Raw genomic sequence first — 16507 nt, forward strand, 5'->3', positions numbered from 1 at the left:
ATTAGTACAGGGAGGCGTGCTCTCCAACTCTGCTAGGCAATTAGCAATTAGTACAGGGAGGCGTGCTCTCCAACTCTGCTAGGCAATTAGCAATTAGTACAGGGAGGCGTGCTCTCCACCTCTGCTAGGCAATTAGCAATTAGTACAGGGAGGCGTGCTCTCCACCTCTGCTAGGCAATTAGCAATTAGTACAGGGAGGCGTGCTCTCCAACTCTGCTAGGCAATTAGCAATTAGTACAGGGAGGCGTGCTCTCCAACTCTGCTAGGCAATTAGCAATTAGTACAGGGAGGCGTGCTCTCCAACTCTGCTAGGCAATTAGCAATTAGTACAGGGAGGCGTGCTCTCCACCTCTGCTAGGCAATTAGCAACTAGTACAGGGAGGCGTGCTCTCCACCTCTGCTAGGCAATTAGCAATTAGTACAGGGAGGCGTGCTCTCCACCTCTGCTAGGCAATTAGCAATTAGTACAGGGAGGCGTGCTCTCCACCTCTGCTAGGCAATTAGCAATTAGTACAGGGAGGCGTGCTCTCCACCTCTGCTAGGCAATTAGCAATTAGTACAGGGAGGCGTGCTCTCCACCTCTGCTAGGCAATTAGCAATTAGTACAGGGAGGCATGCTCTCCACCTCTGCTAGGCAATTAGCAACTAGTACAGGGAGGCGTGCTCTCCACCTCTGCTAGGCAATTAGCAATTAGTACAGGGAGGCGTGCTCTTCACCTCTGCTAGGCAATTAGCAATTAGTATTAGTACTTCAGTATCCCCTGGTTTCTCAGCGGCGGCCGTGTCAGCCATTTTGATTTTGATGACCCCATTTTGCTCTTTTTTTTTTTTTTTAGCTTGTCAGCCTCGTCGACAAAATTATGCTGAATTGTTCTGCGGAGAGATTGGAGGAAGTAAATAAAGGAAGCCTCTGACTTGAGTATCTTCCCTAGTTATTTTCTGATGACCCCATTTTGCTCTTTTGTAGCTTTGTCAACTGTGTGTGTGTGTGTGTGTTTTCTGTACCTGTTCTCTCTCCTCTCCCAGTAGGCTTTACAGACGCTCCCCACCCCTTGGCTGCAACCCTTCTAACTTAGTGTACCCTCCACGCACAACCCCATGTGGAATTCCTGGTCTCCGGCAGCGTTTGGAACTGCCGATCAAGAATGCGGTCAAGTTCATCTCCAACCAACGCTGCCTTTCAGTCCCTAGACTTTTTGGCGGCCCTGATGGATCACCCCAGAGAACACTGCTACTCCAGCTGTTCTTTGTTCATCCGCCTACGTGTTCTCTCTTAGTCGGAGTATCTGGTCGTCTCGGTGGTGGCACAGGGCTACTCATTTCTCCTAAGTGGAGAGTTTCTCTTCTATCCCTCACCCAACTGTCCATCTCGTCATTTGAATTCCATGCTGTCACTTGTCCACTCAAGCTTAACATTGTCTATCACCCACCAGGTGCCCTTAAAGTTCCTCAATGAGCTTGACACCTTGATAAGCACATTTCCTGACAATGTACTTCGCGACTTCAACCTCCCGACATCTGATTTCAATTAATTTATTTCCACCTCTTTCTTTCCCCTCGTCTCTTGACCTCACCCTTTCCCAGTCCCCTCCCACTCACAAGGCAGGCAATAGGCATGACCTAATCTTTACTAGATGGCTGTTCGCCTACTAATCTCACTGCAATCCCCCTCTGTCACTGATCACTACTTTGTTTCCATTTGTCTCCCTCTTCTCCAACCCTAGCCACTCAGCCCCTACCCAGATAGTCATGCGCCGTCGCAATCTTTGCTCTCTCTCTCCCACTACTCTCTCCCCTTCTATCATCCCTCTCTTCTGCTAAATCCTTCTCCATCGTGTCTCCTGATTCGACCTCTGACTCTCCTCTTTCTGCATCTATGACACGCACTGTTCCCTTTCCTCCTGGCCGGCTCAGCCCTCCCCTTGTGCTGAGTGACTCATTGAAGAGCTAACAGAAAAGGGCTGCGGGCAGCAGAGCGAAACTTCCGTAGGAACTATCATACTTTCACTCCCTCTCTACCTTCTCTTCCTCTCTACCTTCTCTTCCTCTATCTGCTGCTAAAGCCACTTTCTATCACTCTAAATGTAAAGCTAAGCACTCTAAGCTAACCCTAGAAAACTATTTTCCACCTTCTCCTACCTCTTTAATCCACCACCCCCTCTGCGGACAACTTTGCGGACAACTTTGAAAAAAAGGTTGACGACATCCGCTTTTCATTCACTCAGCCTATTGAGTCCACTGGTCCCACTCACACAGAACTACCCTATGCCTTGACCTCTTTCTCCCCTCTCTTTCCAGATGAAATCCTGCGACTAGTGAGGTCTGGCCGCCCGACAACATGCCCGCTCGACCCCATCCTATCTCTGGAGGCCTTATCCCACTAATCCTCCCTGACCACTGGCTGCGTCCCCTCAGACTTCAAAATGACCAGTCGCTCCCCTCAAGAAACCAACACTCAACCCCTCTGACGTCAAACTACAGACCTGTATCCCTCCTTTTCTTTCCAAAAACACTTGTGTGCTGTCTCTGACCAACTCTCTCGTTATCTCTCTCAGAACCAGTCGGGCTTCAAGACAGGTCACTCAACCGAGACTGTTCTCCTTTGTATCACAGAGGCTCTCTGCACTGCCAAAGCTGACTCTTTCTCCTCTGTTCTCATCCTCCTAAATCTATCCGCTGCCTTCGACACTGTGACACCATCCTCTCAGGGCTGGGCGTCTCAGGCTCTGCACACTCTTGGATTGCATGCTACCTGGCAGGCCGCTCCTACCAGGTGACTTGGAGAGGATCTTTGTCTGCACCACGTCCTCTCACTACTGGTGTCCCCCAGGGCTCGGTTCTATGTCCTCTCCTCTTCTCTCTATACACCAAGTCACTCAGCTCCATCATATCCTCACATGGTCTCTCCTATCATTGCTATGCGGATGACACAACTACTTTTCTCCTTCTCCCCTCTTCTGACACCCAGATGGCGACACGCATCTCTGCATGCCTGGCAGATATCTCCGTTGGATGTCAGCCCACCACCACGCGCTCAACCTCGACAAGACGGTGCTGCTCTTCCTCCCGAGGAAGGCCTGCCCGCTCCAAGACCTCTCCATCATGGTTGACAACGCCACTGTGGCCCCCCCTCCCAGAGTGCAAAGAACCTTGGTGTGATCCTGGACAACACCCTGTTGTTCTCTGCAAACACTCGCTCCTGCAAACACTCGCTCCTGCAGGTTCGTGCTCTACAACATCCTCACACAGCAAGCGGCGCAGGTCTTATCCAGGCACTTGTCATCTCCTCCAGTCTTAGCCTATCTGTTGGCTGGGCTCCTGCTTGTGCCATCCAACACTTGCAACTTACCCAGAACGCTTCAACCCACCTGGTGTTCAACCTTCCCAAATTCTCCCGCGTCACCGCCGCTCCTCTGCACACTCCACTGGCTTTCAAATCAAAGCTCGCATCCACTACAAGGCCATGATACATTCCTACGGAGCAGCAAGAGGAACTTGGGCTATCCTTAAACCCTACACCCCAACCCAAATACTCTGTTTTGCCACCTCCGGTCTCTTGGCCCTCTCACCCCAACGGGAGGGCAGCTCAGTCCAAGCTCTTCTCTGTCCTGGCACCCCAAAATGGTGGAACCAACTTCCCCCTGAAGCTAGGACAGCAGAGTCCCTGCCCATCTTCCTAAAACCCTACACTCCTTCAGAGTATCTTAAATAATCCCACAGCACCCCCAAAAATAAAATAATGTACCTTTTCATGAACTAGCACTCTCTCTTGCCTTTTTTTTCTCCCCTCTTACTTGCTCTGACTCTGCTGATAGCTACTTTGAGGGGAAAATGTACTTACTGTGATATGTGGTTGGCCCACCCAGCTATCTTACGATGAATGCACTGACTGTAAGTCACTCTTGATAAGAGCATCTGCTAAATGACTTAAATGTAATCCGTACTATACTGAAATGCATCATTTATGGATAGGAATGCCATTATCGTCATGGTGATGTATCATGAATAGGCAATATCCTTATTTTGCATATTTGGGTATTTATTCTAATGAGCTCCGCCCCCAACATGACCACATTTGGTTGGTCCGGGCCAGACCACATCTGAACCAGTCATAGACGTCTGTTTAATAAGTTTGGACAGTAGGGTAAAGCAGAGTCCCGAGTGGCGCAGTGGTCTAAGGCTGTGCCACTAGAGATCCTGGTTCGAATCCAGTTCGAATACTCTGTCGTAGCCGGCCGCGACCGGGAGAACCATGGGGCGGCGCACAATTGGCCCAGCGTCGTCCAGGGTAGGGGAGGGAATGGCCGGCAGGGATGTAGCTCAGTTGGTAGAGCATGGCGTTTGCAACGCCAGGGTTGTGGGTTCGATTCCCATGGGGGGCCAGTATGAAAAATATAAAAATAATGTATGCACTAACTGTAAGTCGCTCTGGATAAAAGCGTCTGCTAAATGACTAAAATGTAAATGTAGTAAATATGCCCAGTACATTACTCTAGTCTAGACTCATCATTTGCTACTCTGTTAATTTTACTCTTATATATCCTGATGCCTAGTCACTTTACCCTGCCTTCATGTACAGTTGAAGTCGGAAGTTTACATACACCTTAGCCAAATAGATTTAAACTCAGTTTTTCACAATTCCTGACATTTAATCCTAGTAAAAATTCCCTGTAAGGTCAGTTAGGATCACCACTTTATTTTAAGAATGTGACATGTCAGAATAGTAGTAGAATGATTTTATTTCAGCTTTTTATTTATTTCATCACATTCCCAGTGGGTCAGAAGTTACACTCAATTAGTATTTGGTAGCATTGCCTTTAAATTGTTTAACTTGGGTCAAACGTTTCGGGTAGCCTTCCACAAGCATCCCAAAATAAGTTGGGTGAATTTTGGCCCATTCCTCCTGACAGAGCTGGTGTAACTGAGTCAGGTTTGTAAGCCTCCTTGCTCGCACACGCTTTTTCAGTACTGCCCACAAATGTTCTATAGGATTGAGGTCAGGGCTTTGTGATGGCTACTCCAATACCTTGACTTTGTTGTCCTTAAGCCATTTTGCCACAACTTTGTAAGTATGCTTGGGGTCATTGTCCATTTGGAAGACCCATTTGCGACCAAGCTTTAACTTCCTGACTGATGTCTTGAGATGTTGCTTCAATATATCCACATAATTTTCCTTCCTCATGATGCCATCTATTTTGTAAAGTGCACCAGTCCCTCCTGCAGCAGAGCACCCCCACAGCATGATGCTGCCACCACCGTGCTTCACAGTTGGGATGGTGTTCTTCGGCTTGCAAGCGACCCCCTTTTTCCACCAAACATAACGATGGTCATTATGGCCAAACAGTTCTATTTTTGTTTCATCAGACCAGAGGACATTTCTCCAAAAAGTACGATATTTGTCCCCATGTGCAGTTGCAAACCGTAGTTTGGCTTTTTTATGGCGGTTTTGGAGCAGTGGCTTCTTCCTTGCTGAGCGGCCTTTCAGGTTATGTCGATATAGGACTTGTTTTACTGTGGATATAGATACTTTTGTACCTGTTTCCTCCAGCATCTTCACAAGGTCCTTTGCTGTTGTTCTGGGATTGATTTGCACTTTTCGCACCAAAGTACGTTCATCTCTAGGAGACAGAACGCGTCTCCTTCCTGAGCGGTATGACGGCTGCGTGGTCCCATGGTGTTTATACTTGCTTACTATTGTTTGTACAGATGAACATGGTACCTTCAGGCATTTGGAAATTGCTCCCAAGGATGAACCAGACTTGTGGAGGTCTACAATTGTTTTCCTGAGGTCTTGGCTGATTTCTTTTGATTTTCCCATGATGTCAAGCAAAGAGGCACTGAGTTTGAAGGTAGGCCTTGAAATACATCCACAGGTACACCTCCAATTGACTCAAATGATGTCAATTAGCCTATCAGAAGCTTCTAAAGCCATGACATTTTCTGGAATTTTCCAAGCTGTTTAAAGGCACAGTGAACTTTGTGTATGTAAACTTCTGACCTACTGGAATTGTGATACAGTGAAATAATCTGTCTGTAAACAATTGTTGGAAAAATTACTTGTGTCAAGCACAAAGTACATGTCCTAACCGACTTAACAATACATGTGTGGAGTGGTTGATAAACGAGTTTAAATGACTCAAACTTAAGTGTATGTAAACTTCCGACTTTAACTGTACATATCTACCTCAACTACCTTATTATTATCTATCCTGATGCCTAGTCACTTTACCCTGCCTTCATGTACATATCTACCTCAAATACCGTATTATTATCTATCCTGATGCCTAGTCACTTTACCCTGCCTTCATGTACATATCTACCTCAAATACCTTATTATTATCTATCCTGATGCCTAGTCACTTTACCCTGCCTTCATGTACATATCTACCTCAAATACCTTATTATTATCTATCCTGATGCCTAGTCACTTTACCCTGCCTTCATGTACATATCTACCTCAAATACCTTATTATTATCTATCCTGATGCCTAGTCACTTTACCCTGCCTTCATGTACATATCTACCTCAAATACCTTATTATTATATATCCTGATGCTGGGTCACTTTACCCTGCCTTCATGTACATATCTACCTCAAATACCTTATTATTATCTATCCTGATGCCTAGTCACTTTACCCTGCCTTCATGTACATATCTACCTCAAATACCTTATTATTATCTATCCTGATGCCTAGTCACTTTACCCTGCCTTCATGTACATATCTACCTCAAATACCTTATTATTATCTATCCTGATGCCTCGTCACTTTACCCTGTCTATTACTCTTTTTAAAACTCTACTGTGATTGGTTCAGATTTTAAACTCTACCCTAGTACTCTACTGTAATGTCTATGATTGGTTCAGATTTTGTCCGGCCAGGGCGGACTGACCAAATCTCAACTATTTTTCAATGGCTGTCAGGTGGTCTGTCTGCTTGTTACAGTAAATGGAAAGGGGGTCAATAAGAGCCAGAATAATAATAATAATAATAATAATAATAATAATAATAAGCCATTTAGCAGACGCGTTTATCCAAAACGACTTAGTCATGTGCGCATACATTTTTACGTATGGGTGGTCCCGGGGATCGAACCCACTACCCTGGCGTTACAAGCGGTGACATTTAACTGGAGGGAGTCAAATAATTTCTCCAAAAACTAAATATGTGTGTTGATATTAGTTGGCAGGGGGCTTTACTTCAACATTGTGTTTTGATGTATTTCTAATACCTTTTTTAAGGTAGATGTTGTCTAAGACCCCTTTTTCAATCTGTTTGACCAAAAATCAAAGCCTTTGCTTATTCTACATTTTTAGGATGGAAAATTGTTGAAAAATTAAACGTGTGTGTGTGTATATGCGGGGCCAGTATGAAAAATGTATGTATGCACTCACTAACTGTAAGTCGCTCTGGATAAGAGCGTCTGCTAAATGACTTAAATGTAACATGCCTTAATTTCTCAAATATACTCTTAGCTTTCATTTGACACGTATGGGAATAAAGAATAATTTTTACACAGGTGTTAGCCGTTTTTGTCAAATCAACAAATTTGTAAAACGTCGTGAGTTGGTCACACCCTCTGTCTAGCCTGTCTGGCATATGTTTCAAAACTAGAAATCATGTTAACTAGTCTTACCGTAGCACGTTGTCACATAATTTAAGTGATATTTCCAATAATGGACATTGTTAATACTAAGGCAAACACAACAAATGTGTAAGATTGTATCGCCTAAAAACGGACATATCAACCAACCTCCAAAACAAATAAACTTTGTGCGATACGAGATCCGACGCATCACGTGTTTCCCAAAACAAAAGTACAACTACAACTATAAATAGAACTAACCTGACATTGGTTATCCTAGGACGACGACGAGCTGAAATCCTAAACAGGTTTATGAGGCTGACATATTCAGTGTGAGAACTCCAAACTCAGATTAAACCTCCCGAAGGCAACGTCGACTGTTGTTGATGCCTGTAGCCAATTATGCGGAACCACAGTCATATGACTTTTCAAACTAGTATTCTGCCAAGAAGCACAAATGATGACGTCACTTTGTATGGTAATGAAGAAACCTTCAAAATAAAAGGTTGCATTTCAAAATACTGCAACGTGGATAACTCATTCAAAATATAATTAATTTGAATCAATAGCCACTTTTATTGTGCCAACAAGAAAAGGAAATAAGTAATTTCAGAAAATTAATATTTTAAATATGATGGTTTAAGAAATACAAATTAAGACCAATAATGGAAAAAATACTATGTTGGCACTGGTATTTTGAGGGAGGGCCTGTTGTCTGGACCTCTGGCAGTCTCTATGGGGGTGCCACAGGGTTCAATTCTCGGCCTGACTCTATTCTCTGTGTATATCAATGATGTCGCTCTTGCTGCTGGTGACTCTCAGATCCACCTCTACGCAGTGTGTTAACAAACCTCCAAACGAGCTTCAATGCCAAACCTCCAAACGAGCTCCTTCCGTGGCCTCCAACTGCTCTTAAACACTAGTAAAACTAAATGCATGCTCTTCAATCCAACGCTAATTGCACCCGCCCGCCCGACTAGAATCCCTACTCTCGGCGGGTCTGACTTAGAATATATGGACAACTACAAATACCTAGGTGTCTGGTTAGACCGTTAACTCTCCTTCCAGACTCACATTAAGCATCTCCAATCCAAAGTTAAATCTAGAATCGGCTTCCTATTTCGCAAACAAAGCCTCCTTCACTCATGCTGCTAAACATGCCCTCGTAAAACTGACTATCCTACCGATCCTTGACTTCGGCGATGTCATTTACAAAATAGCTTCCAACACTCTACTCAGCAAATTGGATGTAGTCTATCACAGTGTCATCCGTTTTGTCACCAAAGCCCCATACACTACCCACCACTGTGACCTGTACGCTCTCGTTGGCTGGCCCTCACTACATATTAGTCGCCAAACCCACTGGCTCCAGGTCATCTATAAATCACTGTTAGGCAAATCCCCGCCTTATCTTAGCTCATTGGTCACCATAGCAACACCCACCCGTAGTATGCGCTCCAGCAGGTATATCTCACTGGTCATCCCCAAAGCCAACACCTCCTTTGGTCGCCATTCCTTCCAGTTCTCTGCTGCCAATGACTGGAACGAATTGCAAAAATCTCTGAAGCTGGAGACTCTTATCTCCCTCACTAACTTTAAGCATCAGTTGTCAGAGCACCTTACCGATCACTGCACCTGTACACAGACCATCTGTAATTAGCCCACCCAACTACCTCATCCCCATATTGTTATTTACATTGTTATTTATTTTGCTCATTTGCACCCCAGTATCTCTATTTGCACATCATCTTCTACACATCTATCACTCCAGTGTTAATACTAAATTGTAATTGTAATTATTTTGCACTATGGCCTATTTATTGCCTTACCTCCATAATTTACTACATTTGCACACACTGTATATAGATTTTCTATTGTGTTATTGACTGTACGTTTTGTTTACCCCATATGTAACTCTGTGTTGTTGTTGTTTTTATCGCACTGCTTTGCTTTATCTTGGCCAGGTCGCAGTTGTAAATGAGAACTTGTTCTCAACTGGTTAAATAAAGGTGAAATAAAATAAATAAAATAAAAAATCTTGCCCTGTAGATAACTTTTCTACATGTCTCAGCTAAAGTGGTGTGGGAAAATACTCAGTAGGCGCAGGGTTCTTCAATTCCGGTCCTGGAGGGCCGAATCACTTCTGTTTTTTTATTTCTACCTGGTAGTTAATTGCACTCACCTGGTGTCCCAGGTCTGAATTAGCCCCTGATTAGAAGGAGAGGATGAAAAACAGAGGTGTTTCGGCCCTCCAGGACCGGAATTGAAGAACCCTGCAGTAGGGTCTCTACTAACCAAAGGGTGACTGTGGAGGGTGACTGTGTTGCAAAGGACTGCTGCTGGCTTTTAAAGGGGAATTTCACCCTGGCTCTGCCACAGCATTAAGTCATTACTATATTAACAACATTATGTTTTCGTCATGAACATCAACATTATCCAAACCACAAACTAGAACGAACACATTTTTTTCATTTCACTGGTAGAATCGCGGAAAAAAAGTTTCAACTTCCCTGTGAATTCGTCGGCTCATAGTGATCCACAAAGTCCAGCATTCATAGTGAATGCAGATACCGCCCCGCTAGGTAGAAGCGGCGTGCCAACACACCTGCTTCATGCCGTTGTTGACCAACACACAGTCATCTCAGAACTTCACTGGGCATTTCTTTTTTAAGCGTTTGTCATCATGCCCCTCTGGTGTCGTGTGCCTGGCTGTGCAAACAAGCATGAAAATGAGTTAAGACTTTTCACACATTCTGCTGCCCCCCCCCCCCCCAGCCCATTGACTTTATTGACTGAGCTTTTCTCTCAAAAGCAGCTCCCAATGTCACTCATTGTCCCTAAACAATACGCCTGTCTGTCTCTAAACACTTAGGTCCCAGTGGGTTGACAGCATTACCAACAAAGGCATGTTGCCCTACCTCCCTTTCACACTGTGTAAAATGGTAACACATCTTCTCCAAGAGGTCCAAACGGTTGGTGGTTAAGGTCTACGAGCCATACACATATGGCAGTCTTATCCAGCTGGCCGTACACCGCAGACGGGCCAAGACCATTTACCACAAGCACTCTGCTTCCACAGCCCACCAAAAACACCAACGTACGGAAGCCAGATAAAGGACCATTAAATAAATGTGGATATTTTCGATCAATCCTCAAAATGTGTCTGCCTTTTTATCGATTCACAGGAGATATTTACAGTGCATTCGGAACGTATTCAGACCCCTTGACTCTTTCCACATTTTGTTACGTTACAGCCTTATTCTAAAATGGATTACATTGTTTTTTACCTCATCAATCTACACACAATTCCCAATGACGACAAAGCAAAAACAGGTTTTTAGAAATGTTTGCAAATGTATTAACAATACAAAACTGAAATTACACATTTATATAAGTATTCAGACCCTTTACTCAGTACTTTGTTGAAGCACCTTTGGCAGCGATTACAGCCTTGAGTCTTCTTGGATATGACGCTACAAGCTTGGCACACCTGTATTTGGGGAGTTTCTCCCATTCCTCTCTGCAGATCCTCTCAAGCTTTGTCAGGTTGGATGGGACTGCACAGCTATTTTCAGGTCTCTCCAGAGATGTTAGATCGGGTTCAAGTCCGGGCTCTGGCTGGGCCACTCAAGGACATTCAGAGACTTGTCCCGAAGCCACTCCTGCGTTGTCTTGGCTGTGTGCTTAGGGTCGTTGTCCTGTTGGAAGGTGAACCTTTGCCCCAGTCTGAGGTCCTGAGCACTCTGGAGCAGGTTTTCATCAAGGATCTCTCTGTACTTTCCCTCGATCCTGACTAGTCTCCCAGTCCCTGCCCCTGAAAAACATCTCCACAGCATGATGCTGCCACCACCATGCTTCACCGTAGGAATGGTGCCAGGTTTCCTCCAGACGTGACGCTTGGCATTCAGGCCAAAGAGTTTAATGTTGGTTTCATCAGACCAGAAAATCTTGTTTCTCATGGTCTGAGAGTCCTTTAGGTGCCTTTTGACTAACTCCAAGCGGGCTGTCATGTGCCTTTTACTGAGGAGCGGCTTCCGTCTGGCTACTCTACTATAAAGTCCTGATTGGTGGAGTGCTGCAGAGATGGTTATCCTTCTGGAAGGTTCTCCCATCTCCACAGAGGAACTGGAGCTCTGTCAGAGTGACCATCGGGTTCTTGTTCACCTCCCTGACCAAGGCCCTTCCCCTTGATTGCTCAGTTTGGACGGGCGGACAGCTCTAGGAAGAGTCTTGGTAGTTCCAAACTTCTTCCATTTAAGAATGATGGAAGCCACTGTGTTTTTGGGGACCTTCAGTGCTGCAGAAATGTTTGGTACCCTTCCCCAGATCTGTGCCTCGACACAATCCTGTCTCAGAGCTCTACGGACAATTCCTTCGACCTCATGGCTTGGTTTTTTCTCTGACATGCACTGTCAACTGTGGGACCTGATGTAGACAGGTGTGAGCCTTTCCAAATCATGTCCAATCAATTGAATTTACCACAGGTGGACTCCAATCAAGTTGTAGAAACATCTCAAGGATGATCAATAGAAACAGGATGCACCTGAGCTCAATTTCGGGTCTCATAGAAAAGGGTCTAAATAGTTATGTAAATAAAAGGTATTTCAGTTTTTTATTTTTTATAAGTTTGCAAACAACGTAACAAATTGTGGAAAAAGTCAAGGGGTCTGAATACTTTCCGAATGCACTGTACATATTTTTCTTTCATGCATGGTATGGCCGGATATTGACTCATTAGATATCCTGAGATAGGCCTATGTGGACATCTTATTTTCTCTATTTGATGACAAATACTGACAGTAGGCCTACATAGTATATTTTATCAGCACATACAATGCATATGCTCTTGACTGAGGTCCATATCAGGATCTAGATATGTATTTTGATATGCTAAATAAGGACAATTTCTGATTATTTGAGTTGAGGAAATGCTCAATAATTTGACAAATATTAAATCCATATCGTTCTTTCAGACATTATAATTTTTGTATTCCCTCTGGATAAAGGTGTGCACAAACCGCAAGCAAAAAGCACTGTAACTGGTAGCCTAGCAACAAGAATGACATTTTCTGGAGCCACAAATTAGTGTGTAAACGGTGTGGTCGCTCTGACAACTGGAGAAACTGAGACGTGAGAAGAAAATACCGTTACCTGAAAGAAGTTAACGCTAAGGTGAGTAACTCATTTCAGATGTTTAATGTATCTTAGTAACTAGAACTAGGGGGGGGGGGGGTATTTAAGGTGGGCAACTTTTATTTTCAGTTAAATGAATAAAAAATAAAAATTGCGTGCACACTGGCCTACTTTTGCATCTTTCCAGAAAACGGGTTGCGATTGGGGATTTGCTATGCTGCATTTTCTAAACAGAAATAGCAAAGATATGCTTTGGAAATAGCAACTTGGATTAAATATGACGAAGTTTGCATTTCCGTGCCTTGTATAGCCTACTACTGAATGTGGTGCAAATGTATGCAAAGATATGTCACCTTCATGTGAAGAAGCACAATGATTTTTCGGGGCCTGAACGGGTAAAATTATTTGGGCGCAGATTTAGCCAATTTTCGATCAGACATACGAGGATGAATATTACATTTCATGTAAGGATATCTATTGAAATTATGGATTTGTTAAATATACAAATACATAAATGATCAGGTAATGACTACAGATAGCAGAGTTGTGCTTTCCGAGATGCCGTTCTGCACACTGTTGTACTGTGCAGTTATTTAGCCGTTTGTGGCTCGCCTGTTAGCTTGCACGATTGTTGCCATTCTCCTTCGACCTCTCATCAAAGAGCTGTTTTCGCCCACAGGACTGCCGCTGACTGGATGTTTTTTTTGTTTGTCGCTCCATTCTCGGTAAACCCCAGACACTGTCATGCGTGGAAAGCCCAGGAGGGCGGCTGTTTCTGAGATACTGGATCCGGCGCGCCTGGCACCGACGATCATACCACGCTCAAAGTCGCTTAGGTCACTCGTTTTGCCCATTCTAACGTTCAATTGAAAAGTAACTGAATGCCTCCATGCCTGTCTGCTTGATATAGCAAGCCACATGACTCACCGTCTGTAGGGGCGATCCATTTTCGTGAACAGGGGGGTGTACCTGATAAAATGTCCAGGTGAGTGTATGTCAGCATGTTAACACGTACCCTTTCTGGAGTTAGAATATTTCATCAGGTGCGTGTCTTGAACGTATCTCACCCCAGATATCTCCCTGGTAGCAGGGAGATTTCAGAGGTCCGGATTGGATGCATGTAGAAACTGTCCTATTACGGAGAATATCCTAGCTTCGTATATGAAATTAAGAACATACGTAACTGGAACATGTCTACTCCTTATATCTAATAAAATGTCAGATATCCTGAAATATGTAGATATAGATATCCCCTGATATTGAACCTTTTAAAGATAAATAAGTAAAAATAGTCACCTGTCCCGCTTTAAATGACGTTCAGCTTATAAAGGCTTCATAAAGCCTTCATAATGCACAACATAAATGTGTTAAAGTACATTACAATATATACAGTACCTTAAAGTAAACAGTAAACTTTTGACGGGTAGTGTATATATATATATATATCCCCTACTCTACTACCACATCTCTACGGTATAAAAATCCATGTGTACGTGTGTGTGTATAGTGCACATGTTATCGTGTGTGTGTGTGTGTGTGTATACATGTGTCTGCGCCTATGTTTGTGTTGCTTCACAGTCCCCGCTGTTCCATAAGGTGTTTTTTCATCCGTTTTTTTTAAATCAAATTTTACTACTTGCATCAGTTACCTGATGTGGAATAGAGTTCCATGTAGTCATGGCTCTATGTAGTACTGTGCACCTCCCATAGTCTGTTCTGGACTTGGGGACTGTGAAGAGACCTCTGGTGGCATGTCTTGTGGGGGTATGCATGGGTGACCGAGCTGTTCGCCAGTAGCTCAAACAGACAGCTCGGTGCACCCAACACGTCAACACCTGTCGTTAACACAAATAGTGATGAAGCCAATCTCTCCTCCACTTAATATTAGCTCTCTGTGTACATCCAATGGCCAGCCATGCTGCCCTGTTCTGAGCCAATTGCAATTTTCCTAAGTCCTTTTTTGTGGCACCTGAACACACGACTGAACAGTAGTCAAGGTGCGACAAAACTAGGGCCTGTAGGACCTGCCTTGTTGGTAGTGTTGTTAAGAAGGTAGAGCAGCGCTTTATTATGGACAGACTTCTCCCCATCTTAGCTACTGTTGCTTCAATATGTTTTGACCATGACAGATAACAATCCAGGGTTACTCCAAGCAGTTTAGTCACCTCAATTTCCACATTATTTATTACAAGATTTAGTTGAGGTTTAGGGTTTAGTGAATGATTTGTCCCAAATACCATTCTTTTAGTTTTGAAATATTTACGACTAACTTATTCCTTGCCACCCACTCTGAAACTAACTGCAACTCTTTCTTAAGTGTTGCAGTCATTTCAGTCGCTGTAGTAGCTGACGTGTATAGTGTTGAGTCATCTTCATACATAGACATTCTGGCTTTACTCAAAGCCAGTGGCAGGTCATTAGTAAAGATTGAAAAAAGTAATGGGCCTAGACAGCTGCCCTGGGGAATTCCTGATTCTACCTGGATTATGTTGGAGAGGCTTCCATTAAAGAACACCCTCTGTGTCTGTTAGACAGGTAACTCTGTATTCACAATATGGCAGGTGGAGTAAAGCCATAACACGTATGTTTTTCCAGCAGCAGACTATGATCGATAATGTCAAAAGCCGCACTGAAGTCTAACAAAACAGCCCCCACAATCTTTTTATCATCAATTTCTCTCAGCCAATCATCAGTCATTTGTGTAAGTGCTGTGCTTGTTGAATGTCCTTCTCTATAAGCATGCTGAAAGTTTGTTGTCAATTTGTTTACTGTAAAATAGCATTGTATCTGGTCCAAAACACATTTTTCCAATAGTTTACTTAGGGTTGGTAACAGGCTAATTGGTCAGCTATTTGAGCCAGTAAAGGGGGCTTTACTATTTTTAGGTAGCGGAATGACTTTTGCTTCCCTCCAGACCTGAGGGCACACACATTCTAGTAGGCTTAAATTGACAATATGGCAAATAGGAGTGGCAATATCGTCCGCTATTATCCTCAGTAATTTTCCATCCAAGTTGTCAGACCCCGGTGGCTTGTCATTGTTGATAAACAGCAATACTTCTTTCACCTCTTCCGCACTCACTTTACAGAATTCAAAATTACAATGCTTGTCTTTCATAATTTGGTCAGATATACTTGTCACAACACAACTGAATGGCTCAGACGCATTAAGAAGGAAATAAATTCCACAAATTAACTTTGAAGAATTGTTAATTGAAATGCATTCCAGGTGACTACCTCATGAAGCTGGTTGAGAGAATGCCAAGAGTGTGCAAAGCTGTCAACAAGGCAAAGGGTGGCTATTTGAAGAATCTCAAATATAAAATGTATTTTGATTTTTTTAACACTTATTTGGTTACTACATGATTCCATATGTGTTATTTCATAGTTTTGATGTCTTCACTATTATTCTACAATGTAAAAAATAGTAAAAATAAAGAAAAACCCTTGAATGAGTAGGTGTGTCCAAACTTTTGGACTGGTACTGTATATTTATAAATATAAGACCAAACACACATCACAACAAGAGAGACAACACAACATTACATAAAGAGAGGCCTAAGACAACAACATACCATGGCAGCAACACACGACAACACATCATGGTAGCAACCCAACATGAAAACAACATGGTAGCAACACAACATGGCAGCAGCACAACATGGTAGCAGCACAAGACATGGTACAAACATTATTGGGCACAGACAACAGCACAAAGGGCAAGAAGGTAGAGACAACAATACATCACGCGAAAGCAGCCACAACTGTCAGTAAGCGTGTCCGTGATTGA

At 43.6% G+C, this 16507-nt stretch overlaps 1 protein-coding gene across 1 annotated transcript in view; it reads right to left on the reverse strand.

The window, feature by feature from the left end:
• LOC311099627 (transcription regulator protein BACH1-like) overlaps window positions 1-7972 on the reverse strand; it is a 31255-nt gene extending 23283 nt beyond the window's left edge. Inside the window, exon 1 of the mRNA XM_084140348.1 lies at window positions 7847-7972. The gene's annotated coding sequence lies outside the window, so the exon portion shown is untranslated. The remainder of the gene's footprint in view (window positions 1-7846) is intronic.
• Window positions 7973-16507: the final 8535 nt, after the last annotated feature.

Source organism: Coregonus lavaretus, assembly GCF_964263955.1.
Source record: "Coregonus lavaretus genome assembly, chromosome: 24".
Lineage (NCBI taxonomy): Eukaryota > Metazoa > Chordata > Actinopteri > Salmoniformes > Salmonidae > Coregonus > Coregonus lavaretus.